Source organism: Ctenopharyngodon idella, chromosome 3 (genome assembly GCF_019924925.1).
Source record: "Ctenopharyngodon idella isolate HZGC_01 chromosome 3, HZGC01, whole genome shotgun sequence".
NCBI lineage: Eukaryota > Metazoa > Chordata > Actinopteri > Cypriniformes > Xenocyprididae > Ctenopharyngodon > Ctenopharyngodon idella.
In genome coordinates, this window is record NC_067222.1 from 40,370,286 (window position 1) to 40,382,985 (window position 12,700).

Below are 12,700 nucleotides of genomic sequence, written 5' to 3' on the forward strand. Positions count from 1 at the left end.
AAATTATATTCTGTGCTTTAAAATATGTGGGGAAAAAAATCTATAAGAATTATTTAGCAGTGGCAGTGAATAATTCTTATATGACTTTTTACATATTCTAAAGCGCAAAATATGATTTAAAGTACATTTTTCGATTACCTGACAAACATTTTGACAGTTTTGGCAGGCCACTGTCAGTGGCAGGATCATACAATGTAAGTATGAATGGTAATACTAATGGCCTTATATTACCATTAACCAGCAAGCACCACTAACTAGCTTATTGACTCAGTAGAGAATCCAAAGCATAAAAATTATTTAGTGTGAGTGAATCAACCTGACAACATTATGTTACACAAAAATATGTAACAATGCAACTTTCATGAAGCAAACTCTTACTAAAAGCCTTCCTTCCGCCTGAAAAAAATAGTCCCTGACCGTGAACAGCAACAGAAGTTACATTATTACGCCATTAGATGGCGGCAAAGACCGTCTTTATGAGTGTGTCAGTCAGTAGCGAAGACTTTTACATTGAAAAGACTGAATTGTTGTGAACACGGAACAAGATACAACTGACAAATGCTTTGACTATAGTGCTGTCAGTCATGGGAAAACCCCTTAACTGTTAAAAGGACAAGATAATACATTGGACACTTAAACAGATTTTTTATTATGAAAATAGGACTGACCTGAAGGAAAATGCTAAATCTGAATGCAGGTAATAAACTCCCTCACTCGATCTCTTTCTCACAATACTCTTCTACATAATACAGTAAGCTTCAATGAACAAAATCAATTAAGAACATACAGTTTACATTGCTAAGAGTGGTTGCTAAGAGTGTTGTGTAGTGATACACAGAACCGTTTTATCGTGAATAAAACAGCTATTGACTAATCAGATTCAAGGACAGAAACTAACCGTTTTATAAGTTTCGTTAACTCTACAATAAGTAAATCCTCTTGATCAGCTAATTACTCTTTGACAGCGATGCCATAGAAATATACAGAGCTACAGCTAAAACGGAAGTTCAAATACAAAATACCAAAGATGGCTGCACGCTTGTTTCTCTGACACATAAGGTCTACAGTCTATAGTATCTCCTTTTTTGTTCTATAGAGGAAACAAAGTCATACAGGTTTGGGAAAACATCATGGAAATTATGACAATTTTGTGGGGAACTATGCCTTCGACACATTTCCACTGTAGCAATGATGTCTCATTACTCAAAATACTCTTCGAAAACCTACAAAATGCATGGTAATTCACTTGCCACTTGTCATCAGACCAAAGGTTTGTAGGAAATACTGATTCTGACAGTCAGTATATTGTAGCATATGACAGGCATCATAACATGCATTTCACACACTATTTTGAGATGAAAATGTACCACTGATGCACTGACGTACTTATTGTGATACATACACAGCAAGACCTACATTACAAACACAAACACAAACGTCAGCTTCCAGCATCCCTCGTGTGTGTATGTGCGATATACTCAAGGGTTCAGGGACCGACAGGATCGATGTGTTGAGTTGTGTGAGGTGAGAGTGAGTCTGCGAGTGTGTGTATGTGTGTGGTTGGATAAAACAGCTAATCCCCAGGCCACCAGAACGCAATATCCTGTCAGCCAGATTCTCATTTCCTGTCTCTCTGTGGCAGGGCGAGAAGAAAAAAAAGACGCGTTGAGGGGGGACGGGGGATTCGTTGCCCCAGAAACAGAAGATACGGCAGCCCTGTTTGAGGATATCTATGGCATTCTTCCTATCTCTCCCCCTCCCGCTTTCATTTTTTGCCGTTCTTCTTTTATTATCTCAGATTTAATAAAGCCAAGGCGAGCAGCTTGTTCTGCCATGAAACATTTATTAGCCGTCTGTAATGAAATTGTTGTGCGGGAGGCGAGGTGATGGAGACTCATCACACATTATGCAAAAACAGTGGCAATATCACGAGAGGAGACACCTCGAGCTCATCTCTCCTCTTCCTCTGTCATCTTCCTCTCTCCACCTCTGTTTGTCACCTCCATGGCCTTCTGGCATCCCCTGAGCTCTTCTCTCAGTCCATCATTCCCTTACAAGTCTGATACGTACACTCAACACTTTTAAAAATAAAGGTTCTTTATTGGCATCATGGTTCCATAAAGAACCTTTGAAATCTATGGAATCTTTCCATTGCACAAAAGGTTCTTTATAGTGGAAGAGGTTCTTGTTCTTCACACCAAATAAAAATCTTTTCAGAACTGTTCAAGGTTCTTTGGTAGAACCCAAAATGTTTCTTCCGTGGCATCACTGCAAAAACCACCTTTGGAACCTTTATTTTTAAGAGCGTTGGGCTTCAACAAGGGCTAATGGGAACTTCAGACAAAACAAAAATGCGTTTTCCTAAAGCATTAATGCAGGTGGGAAAATTTTACTGAACACCTAATGAGCCCCATGACTTTAGTCCTCATCTGAAACTTCATGGTTCAGTGCCATTGATCTTTATTGATTTTTATATTTATAAAATGTGAGAGGCTCGCCGCCATGACGCTATGGGGGTTGTGATGCAGTTGCTAAGTGGTTTACAGGGAAGAGACTGCTTCGACACACTTCCACTGCTTCAATCTTTATCACATTGTGTCTTTTTGTGTAGACCACAATGTGAGTATGAATGGTAATACTAATGCCCTTATATTACCAATAACCAGCAAGCGCCACTAACTAGCTTATTGACTCAGGAGAGAATCCAAGGTACGGCAACGTCCTACATCAGAGCCCATGTGTCATATTCCTGTCTGACAGTACAACAACTCTCTAACCACAACACAGCTTGTAGTCATGTCTAGGAACACAATTAGCAGCCTTCCCAATCAAGACCCCTCCACCCCCCTCTCTGTTCCCACAGACACAAAGAGACAGCGAGCAGTGAGATGATTAAGCGAAAATGTGGGATAAATGGAGAGATAAACTGATTGGTGTCATCACGGCTATAAATCTCAACAAGTAGGAAATGAAGTTTGGAACAGAAATATTATTAGAAATCAGACAGTGATGGACGAGCTAGAGAAGAAATGCATGGGGAGGAAGAGAGACCGAGAAGAACATTTCTGTAACCTAAATGCTCATAGTAATGACTCTGACTGAATATTTTGGTAGAGTGTGTGACTGTAAATGGTGATTTCCGTTGGAAAATGTATTATTTAGAGGTTGTTTTTTTTTTAAAGTACAGGAGATCTAATTGAGATTTCACTTAAAGGAATGTTCTGGGTTCAATACAAGCTGTGTCGACATTATTGGCGTAGTATTGATTGCTATAAAAAATTATTTGTCCTTCATATTCTTTAAAAAAAAGCAAAAATAAAGATTATGGTGAGGCTTATTAAGTCATGATGTATTGAATAGCCCACTAAAGGTCCAAACCTCTACTCTGTTTTATGTGAGAATATGATCTCAACAGCCATTTATGAGCTCTTTATCTATCTTTATTGTACTCACTTTAAAAAAAATTTAGATAAAGGTTAGGAACATGATTTTTCAGTAGGACTACAGCATACGATTAGTGTATATTAGCACTGTTTGTTGTTTGCTTTTGGAATCCGAGGGAGCATCTGGACCCGGAAATGTTGATGTATGACGTCAGATTTAACAAGCTGATAAAAGAGAAAGAGGAGAATTTTTACAGAAATGTAAAGCTGATAATTTTGTAAAAGCATTTTATTTAATTCTTCTGTTATTTATTATTCTGTAAATATGTTTTTGTCATTTTTGCAGTTGTTTTAGGGTTTTAGATGTTACAAAGCTAAATCACAAAGTTCTGTCGTGAAACTCTAGATGGCACAGGCCGATAGGTCCTTAACTGAACCTGCTTACAATCACATTATTCTCTAAAGGGCACTGCTGATTGGTTCCTGCTGTATCAGTAGCCAATGAGCTCACTGCTCAACCTTAAAATACTTGGTCAGCATTTGTTTTCAGAAACCCTCCACCTTCCCCAGCTCCACCTGTATACAACCCAAATTCTGGAAAAGTTGGGACGTTTTTTAAATTTGAATAAAACATAACAAATGTTTAAACAGAGAAATTTTACACATTTATCCACTAAATGAGCTCATTTCAAATTTGATGCCTGCTACAGGTCTCAAAATAGTTTGGACGGGGGCATGTTTACTATGGTGTAGCATCTCCTCTTCTTTTCAAAACAGTTTGAAGATGTCTGGGCATCGAGGTTATGAGTTTCTGGAGTTTTGGTGTTGGAATTTGGTCCCATTCTTGCCTGATATAGGTTTCCAGCTGCTGAAGAGTTTGTGGTCATCTTTGACGTATTTTTCGTTTAATGTTGCTCTAAAATCTTTATATACCTTTCAGCATTCATAGTGCCTTCCAAAACATGCAAGCTGCCCATACCATGCACCCCCATACCATCAGAGATGCTGGCTTTTGAACTGAACGCTGATGACACGCTGGAAGGTCTCCCTCCTCTTTAGCCCGGAGGACATGGCGTCTGTGATTTCCAACAAGAATGTCAAATTTGGACTCGTCTGACCATAGAACACTTTTCCACTTTGAAACAGTCCATTTTAAATGAGTCTTGGCCCACAGGACACGACGGCGCTTCTGGACCATGTTCACATGTGGCTTCCTTTTTGCGTGACAGAGCTTTAGTTGGCATCTGCAGATGGCACAGCGGATTGTGTTTACCGACAGTGGTTTCTGGAAGTATTCCTGGGCCCATTTAGTAATGTCATTGACACAATCATGCCGATGAGTGATGCAGTGTCGTCTGAGGGCCCGAAGATCACGGGCATCCAATAAAGGTCTTCGGCCTTGTCCCTTATGCACAGAGATTTCTCCAGTTTCTCTAAATCTTTTGATGATGTTATGCACTGTAGATGATGAGATTTGCAAAGCCTTTGCAATTTGACGTTGAGGAACATTGTTTTTAAAGTATTCCACAATCTTTTTACGCACTCTTTCACAGCTCTGCCCATCTTTACTTCTGAGAGACTCTGCCTCTCTAAGATATCCTTTTTATAGCTAATCATGTTACAGACCTGATATCAATTAACTTAATTAGTTGCTAGATGTTCTCCCAGCTAAATCGTTTCAAAATTTCTTGCTTTTTCAGCCATTTGTTGCCCCCGTGCCAACTATTTTGAGACCTGTAGCAGGCATCAAATTTGAAATGAGCTCATTTTGTGCATAAAAGTGTAAATTTTCTCAGTTTAAACATTTGTTATGTTATCTATGTTATATTGTGAATAAAACTGGCTCATGTGATTTGAAAATCTTTTAGTTTTCATTTTATTCAAATTTAAAAAACGTCCCAACTTTTCCGGAATTCGGGTTGTAGATCTGCTACAGGTAATATTGTACAGCAGCAGCATGTCTTACTTGCTCACAGCAGCATGTCGTGTTTGTATTTGCAGTAGCAAGTCCCGTACTTGCTTTGCAGCAGCAGCGTAGCAGATCTATTCCACCAAGGCCAAACATATCAACATTGTCATATCCATTACCATGCCAAACACTCCGAGAGTTGTTATGACAGAAATAACATTACAGAGAAAAGGTTAGTAAGGGATGTTTTCATCCTAAAATCATTTTAACGCATATTGTTTACATCTTGAATAATGAGTATTTTAATATTTATGGATTGGCCCCTTACACTCCCCTCACTGTAACCCAATTTTTAAGAAATGGAGGGACAAGTGGAAATTAACTTTTGTGTTAATCAACATTATGCCACAAATTCTGATGACTGAACCCAAATATTCTGAATGTGAAATTCTTATTCATATTTCATTCAAATTCATATGCTAAATTCATATTGAATCTGAAATATATTAGTAGTATCAAGTATCAACTTTGTCTCAAATGTTTTTCTCCTAAAAATCCTTATGGTATATCAATATGGAATAAAAATCGGAATAGAAATCTACGACGTTTGATTGCAGACTTTGATATTTTGGCAAATCTAGGCACAGTTTAGAACATTTTTCGAGAAATTCTCAGAAGGACACATGATACTCTGGGGTATTTTTTTGGGAGAAAAGTCTAAGAAGCAGGAGACTTAAGCAAAAATCACAATTTGCTGTCTAGGAGAAACAAGTAATATATTAAAGAGATCTCATTTGTGATTTTTCGTTCTTATGGATAGCGTCTCTTTACACACTGGGGGCTGTTTTCGTTCTGTTTCCCACCCCGCAGAGTGATCTATTAAACTTGGGGTGTCTTAAATATCCGCTCCCCTGTCTCCACTCTGATAGGCCTCCGAGACTCTCGCTTGTCTAATTTTCTGCCAGGGATCCAGGCACCGTACCCTGGGGCTGAGAGCCTTTATTGGTCTGGGACTGGTTTCACTAGGTTGGGCTGCGTGCTTTATCTACTGGCTGTGTGGTGTTGAAGTCAGCCAGGAAGACGATGATGGAGAGTATTTGACCATTTATGGGGATTTTAGCAAGCATATGTGGGTTTAATAAATAGGGGTTTGGCTTTGAGCTTGGTTTCGGAAAGTGTGCAGGTGTTGCTGGAATGATCGAGAAATGAATAGTAAATGAAAGTCAGATTTCTGATAGCAAGAACATCAGGGACTGCAGACTGAGTGGATGGAAAAACATAGGTTCGGAAGGAGCCTAATCATTCAGTCCAGTCAATCATAATTTCGAGCGTATATAAGCAGCAGTCATTGAGCCGTCCCAGTAACAATTCTTCTGGCATCTCCTCCTCTATTTCATTCTTATCTATTTCTATGCAACACTGTTAGGTGAGATTTCTCTGAGCTCGAGCCAAGCCTCAGGATCAAGCCAAGTTCGTTTACTATTAACATGGACTGGAGGAGAACTCGTGAAGTAAATAAAATCGGTTGTGATCTAAAATTGATACTGTTTGCATGTTTTTGTATTACTGTATGCGTTATTCCAAATGAAAAAAAATGTCCTCTGAAACAAATTCCTTTTACAGCCCCTTTGCTCCATTCTTACTTTTTTGGTATTTTATGTCAACTTTTGATGATCAGATTAAAGTCGGCTATTTACTAAATGTTGATCTGATTGTGAACGATTCATCCATGTACTCGTTTCATTTTATCATTTTTCTTTTTACTTTTGTCTGGTGATATATGCAGAACTTCTCCAATCATTTAGTCCGCTTAAACTCCGCCCCTTTCTTACAATCCAGTCACATTCAGATCTGCCTCCATCCATTCAACAATATCTTTTCTGATAATCTGTTTCGCTTGGATACACTTCACAAGATCTGTCGCTACTTCTGTTACATCGTGACTTTAATTTGTGATGAAAATAACCTGTCTTACATGGAAAAAAGTCTTGTCCTATTTTTTTTTTTCTCATTGAATACCCACTTGCTTGGTAACACATATTAAGCCCGGAACACACCAAGCCGACGTCGACGAACTAGTGGCGACAAAAGCAGACTGTGGGGTTGGCTCACATCGGCAGCGTCTGGGTCCAAAGTTGCCCTGACACACCAAACCGACGCTCGACACCCGACGGCCAAGTAGCACGTCCGTTCTGCGCCTGCGTAAGAAGAAATGCCTTTCCGTACCAGTAGGTGGCAGTAGCTGAACAGCCAATCAGAATCATCAGATAGCCCGACTGACGATTCAACATGTCGAATCGGCTGAAAAAAAGCAGACGAGGACCAACTTCAGCCGATGGTACACACTGAGAAAACTTAGTCGGCCGACGAACAAAAACTGCCCGACGGCCGACCGTCGGCTTGGTGTGTTCCGGGCTTTATGAAACTAAAATGGGTTGTCAGTGCTGTTTAGTGTTTAGACTTTAAAGGGGCATTTGCACCTCATCTAACTCTTACTAATGACTTTTGTTGGTGTTATCATTCAGTTATTTTAACTAATATTTTCTAATTTAAAATTACTAGGTAATGTACGTGTTTCCCTATCAATCATATTTTTTATGTCACCTGACAAAATACTTTTACAGTAGAATGTTAGCACAAGAAAGCTTTTTTTTTTGTTGCCCAAATTCCTTTTTTTACACCATCAAAGATTCCTTGGCACCCCAAAAATGGAGCACACACCTGCTGTAGACTGAGCAGGGGTAAAGGGGCAGGAGTGGTGTGTGCTGACGGACAGACCGCGGAGAACACAAGGAGACATTGTTGTGGATTCACTCAAGGTCAGCCGCAAAAGAGTGTGCCAAGTCTCCTCCACAAATACACCACATACCATGCTAAAGCCTCAATATTCACAAATAACATCTGCAAACCAAACATTTGCATCCAAATGCAACAAAAATTGCCTATACCTTTCTTACTTTCTTGACATATGCGATAAGATGAGAGAAAGTTAAGTCTTTAAAGAGGCCATATGATGCTTTTTTGTTTTCCTTTAGCGTGGAATGTATCTGTTTGTACATGTATCAGATCTGCAAAGTTACAAAGCTCAGTCTCCTACAAAAGGGGTTTATTCTATCTCACAGAGAACACTGATCTAGACCTGCCTAAAAACCTTGATCTAAGTCCAGTTACTACTTCCACAAACATCTACGTACCATTGTGACTTATTAGCATAATGTCCGCCCAAGGCATACGCAAAAAAAAAAGAAGGCAAGGTTTCAGTGATTGTAGAGTTGTCGCCATGTTGTGGTGTTCCAATGTTGGTTCCAATCGATCTGGGGTGTGTTTCCCGTACAACAATGTAACTCAGTGATTAACTACCATATAGTATGATACATCACTGGAGAAACTTACCAACTAGGCATGACTGTTTTTCCGAAACCGTAGTAACATGGTCGCACCTCTGTCATTTGAACCACATTGGTTCAACAATATATCCACATTTTCAGAACCTGACTCAAACTGATACGGTAAAACCATTATTAACTGTGTTTAAAGTTGATTTAGAAGCATTGGAAGCTGAAGCTCGTGATTATGGTAATGGGGTGTTACATTTCTGATGCATGCTTGAGGTGTTTGACCAATCACAAACCACTGGGTCAGCTGGCCAATCAGAGCACTCTGGGCTTATTTGGAAGGAGGGGCTTTTTAGAAACCGGGACTCAATCAGAGTGTTTCAGACAGACTGGGAATAGAGGTGCTGCAATAATGTACAGTATGTGAAAAATAATGTGTTTTTTTAACATTAAAGCATGTTAACCTATTCTAGTACACCCAATAAACAAAATAATGACCTTTTAAAATAGCATCATATGACCCCTTAAAAGGAAACTCCACCAGGATAAATTAATACAAATAAATCAGGCTCATGGGAATAACAGTACCAGCCTGCACAAGATCAGATTCACTGTGCTACGATCCCAGAACAACCTTCTCATTTGTAATCGTTGATCACTTTTACCCTCATTATGACATCCTTGCTGCAAGCCCTCATGCACAACAATTATCAAATCTATGGTCCCATTTTTCTTCAACGGTGTGAAGAAAAGCAATGTCAGTTAGTATGATAATTTCATACCCTGGAACAGTCCTGGATCTCAGGTGATCTATCTTTCTGGGAACATATAGAATTATTTCATGTTCCCATTGGGAGTTCTTCTACCTTACTTTTCCATCTTCTTTTATTCTCTCCTGTCCTTATTTCTTTCTGTTGGCCTCCAGATGTCAGCAACAGAGGGAGTGTCCACACTTCTCAGCAGTGTCTGACACTTCTCACAACAGTGATAACAGGCCACAAAATCGCCCTTCAACTGTCCGCACTCCTGGTGATGTCACTGGCAAATTATGGCTGCTTGGAATCTCCCTCTGACAAATACAGACTGATTCATCAGGGAAAAATGTAAATTCTGCCATTATTAACTACCCTTAAAGGGGTCATGAATTGACAAAACCAACTTTTCCTTGAGCTTTTGATATATAAGAGGTCATCATACTATAAGAATATCCTGTAAGTCCAATAAAAGCTTTTATTGACACCAGGCCTGGTGAATGAATGATCCTGGAATGTGCCTATCATAGATAGTTGAAACCCCGCCTCCGCAGAAGAAATCAACGCAAATTATGCAATGTTAGCCCCACCCACTGGCGTGTTAGTGAAATGACGAGGGGAGAAGAGCGATACAGGACTAAAAATAACATTACCTTTCAAAGGATCCTAATGCTAGGAATATGGTTATTTATTTTCAACATTGTGAACGTCTCAGTTGAGCTTTATTTATTTCTATCCGGTACATTTCACTGTGGATTCTTTGGTATTTCGGTGCAGACTTTGCAAACAGACTTTTACGATATGGACACGACAGTAATGCAACAACATGTAAGTAACTGTGTTAATTCTAATGCCTGATCTGATATGTCATGATTCATGTACATGTACAGTGACTAAGTGGTCAACTTCACGTTGTTTCTCTTAGTAGGATGAAAATAATCCTTGTATTTAAACGGTGATTAAATTATATATTGAAAGCGATCAAAGAACGCTCACTTTACAATCACTGGAGCTGTCAATCAAACAGTGCAAGTTTATCAGTGATTAAGTTCTGGACTCGTGCCAAAACTCCCGTTATATTCAACAAATCTCTTATCTACATGATGTTTGCACTGTTAGTTATGATGAAAGCATTTGTTAGTGTGCAGAAATTGAGTTGCAATAGGTTAAGCTCAATCTAACTTCCGTATTCTGTAAAACAGATCAGATCGCTTCCGATTTAGGTCTTTTGAATGTGCTTCATGAAAAAATGTGCCTTTTTTTTTCAAGATAACTTAAAAGAAGCGAGCAAAGTTGAGCATAATTGATGTCCCCCGCTATGTAGATTGATATTTAAAAGCTTTTTTTATTTTTCTTCTTCACACTAACGTTTAGATATTTAATAGAATAAAACACCTAACAATGTGAACTAGTTAGTTAACCTTGAGAGCTGTAATAGTAAAAAAGTGCTAAAAGTTTACGAGAGGGTAATACTTAGTTATTTCAAATGGAAAGATGTTAGCCAATCACAGCAGTGAGCGTTTACACTGAAGTCTCACAGCAGACACACCCATTAAAACAAAACATTCAAATAAGAGGGCTAAAATCAGGGTAGGAAAAATGCCTTTTATTTCTAAGTTATGACAATTTTTGATGTAAGAAGCATACTAACATTATAAGTGCGCCCCAGGAAACATTATACAATAAAACAATGTATTTCATGACCCCTTTAAGTCATTCCAAATACTTGGAACATAGTGCGCAAGTCATATGAACTGCTTTAATGGTTCTTCATATTTCTCATTTGTTTTCTACAAAAATTTGTGTTTGGAATAATATGAGGGTGAGTAAATAGCTACATTTACATGCACCCAAATAATCAGTTTATAATCAGATTAATGGCCCAATTGGACTGAAAAGCCTTCATGTGAACACCTCGATTAATTCGATCCGAATGAAAGTGAAAGGTGTGATGGGATTAAAAGTGGTGGTGTAGACCTAAAATAATCCAATGATCAGGAAAACATTAAGCATGTCAACACTTTCTGATTCTGCCTATTTTGCCTCAATCGGATTAAAAAAATACCTTGCACACATGGCATTGCCCTGGTGTATGCATGTGTACGTTTTACACCTTATGAACATGCATGTTTATTTACGTCCCACGTCTTACAAACTGGTCAGTGGAGCTCAATGACTGCTGTTCTTTCTTTTTCATCATGTCAAAAATGGCAGTGACATTATCACAGCGACTTTTTCCAGATTTAAACTGCACATGCACTGAGGTTTTGTTCAGAATACATGTAAAGCACATGTAAATGAATATGTGAATATCAGATTGCAAGGTTTCAAATAAACTGAACTTTCAGAATCTGAAATCGGATTGATTCATCCTGATTTACGAAAATTAGCGCATGTAAACATACCTAATGATGACAAAACTATGCCGTTAAGAGACATATCTTTTAATCTAAAGCCTTACTAATACATCAACTAATCGTACCACCGATATTTAAAGATAGGGAAGGCAATTTCAGAGAGGCTAGCATTGGCAAGCTAGCTTTGAAAGCATGAGATCCCACCCTCCCTTCAGAGCATCTCCAAAGCTACGCCTCCTCTGAAACACATGAACAGAGTCTGCAAAACGTCACGAGAGACGACATTAAATTACCTCAAATTGTCTCAAAGCACATAACATTACAATAACAATGAACATAAACAACTTACAGAGCCCATACTTGTACCACCTGACTGCTGCAGATTCATTTCGGCGTTGATAGTGTTAACGCCGAAATGAAACACAGAAACGCATAAATCCGAGTCAGAGGACATGAACAGCTCCAAGTCGAACGTCACGGTTGCCATCTCGTAATTACGGTAATTATAACATGGCGTGAACGCAGCAAAAGCTTGTTGTTTTGGCTCAGGAGGAACTGTAAACAGTGGCTGCTGTTTGTTTGTGGCACTCGGTGACTGTCTGTCTACAACTCTGCATAGCGCTGATGACGTGTGATGTCTGTGCGAGCGGGATGCGTGGAGGTATGGAAATACATGTTGACAGACGGGTAGAACATCCTATCATTGCATTTGGGATGAATTATAACAATTAATATATGGTACTGAGATTTCTACAGAAGATGTATATGTATATGTTTTAATATTTAGATCACTTCTATTATTGATTGCTGTCAGGATGTGAAGAGAATTTCAACCAGTATAACAAAAAGTGTTTATGAAAAACAGCCCTAACTTTACATTTATTCATGTTGCAGACTCTTTTATCCAAAGCTTTAACTACATTTTCTAAAGAAATGTGTTGTATTCCACAATAGAGAGCAGCAT

General features: G+C 38.8%; 1 protein-coding gene across 1 annotated transcript in view; it reads right to left on the reverse strand.

The window, feature by feature from the left end:
• Nucleotides 1-12,700, reverse strand: part of lmx1al (LIM homeobox transcription factor 1, alpha-like) — a 29,173-nt gene that overhangs the window by 12,004 nt on the left and 4,469 nt on the right. The gene's annotated exons all lie outside the window — the stretch shown is intronic.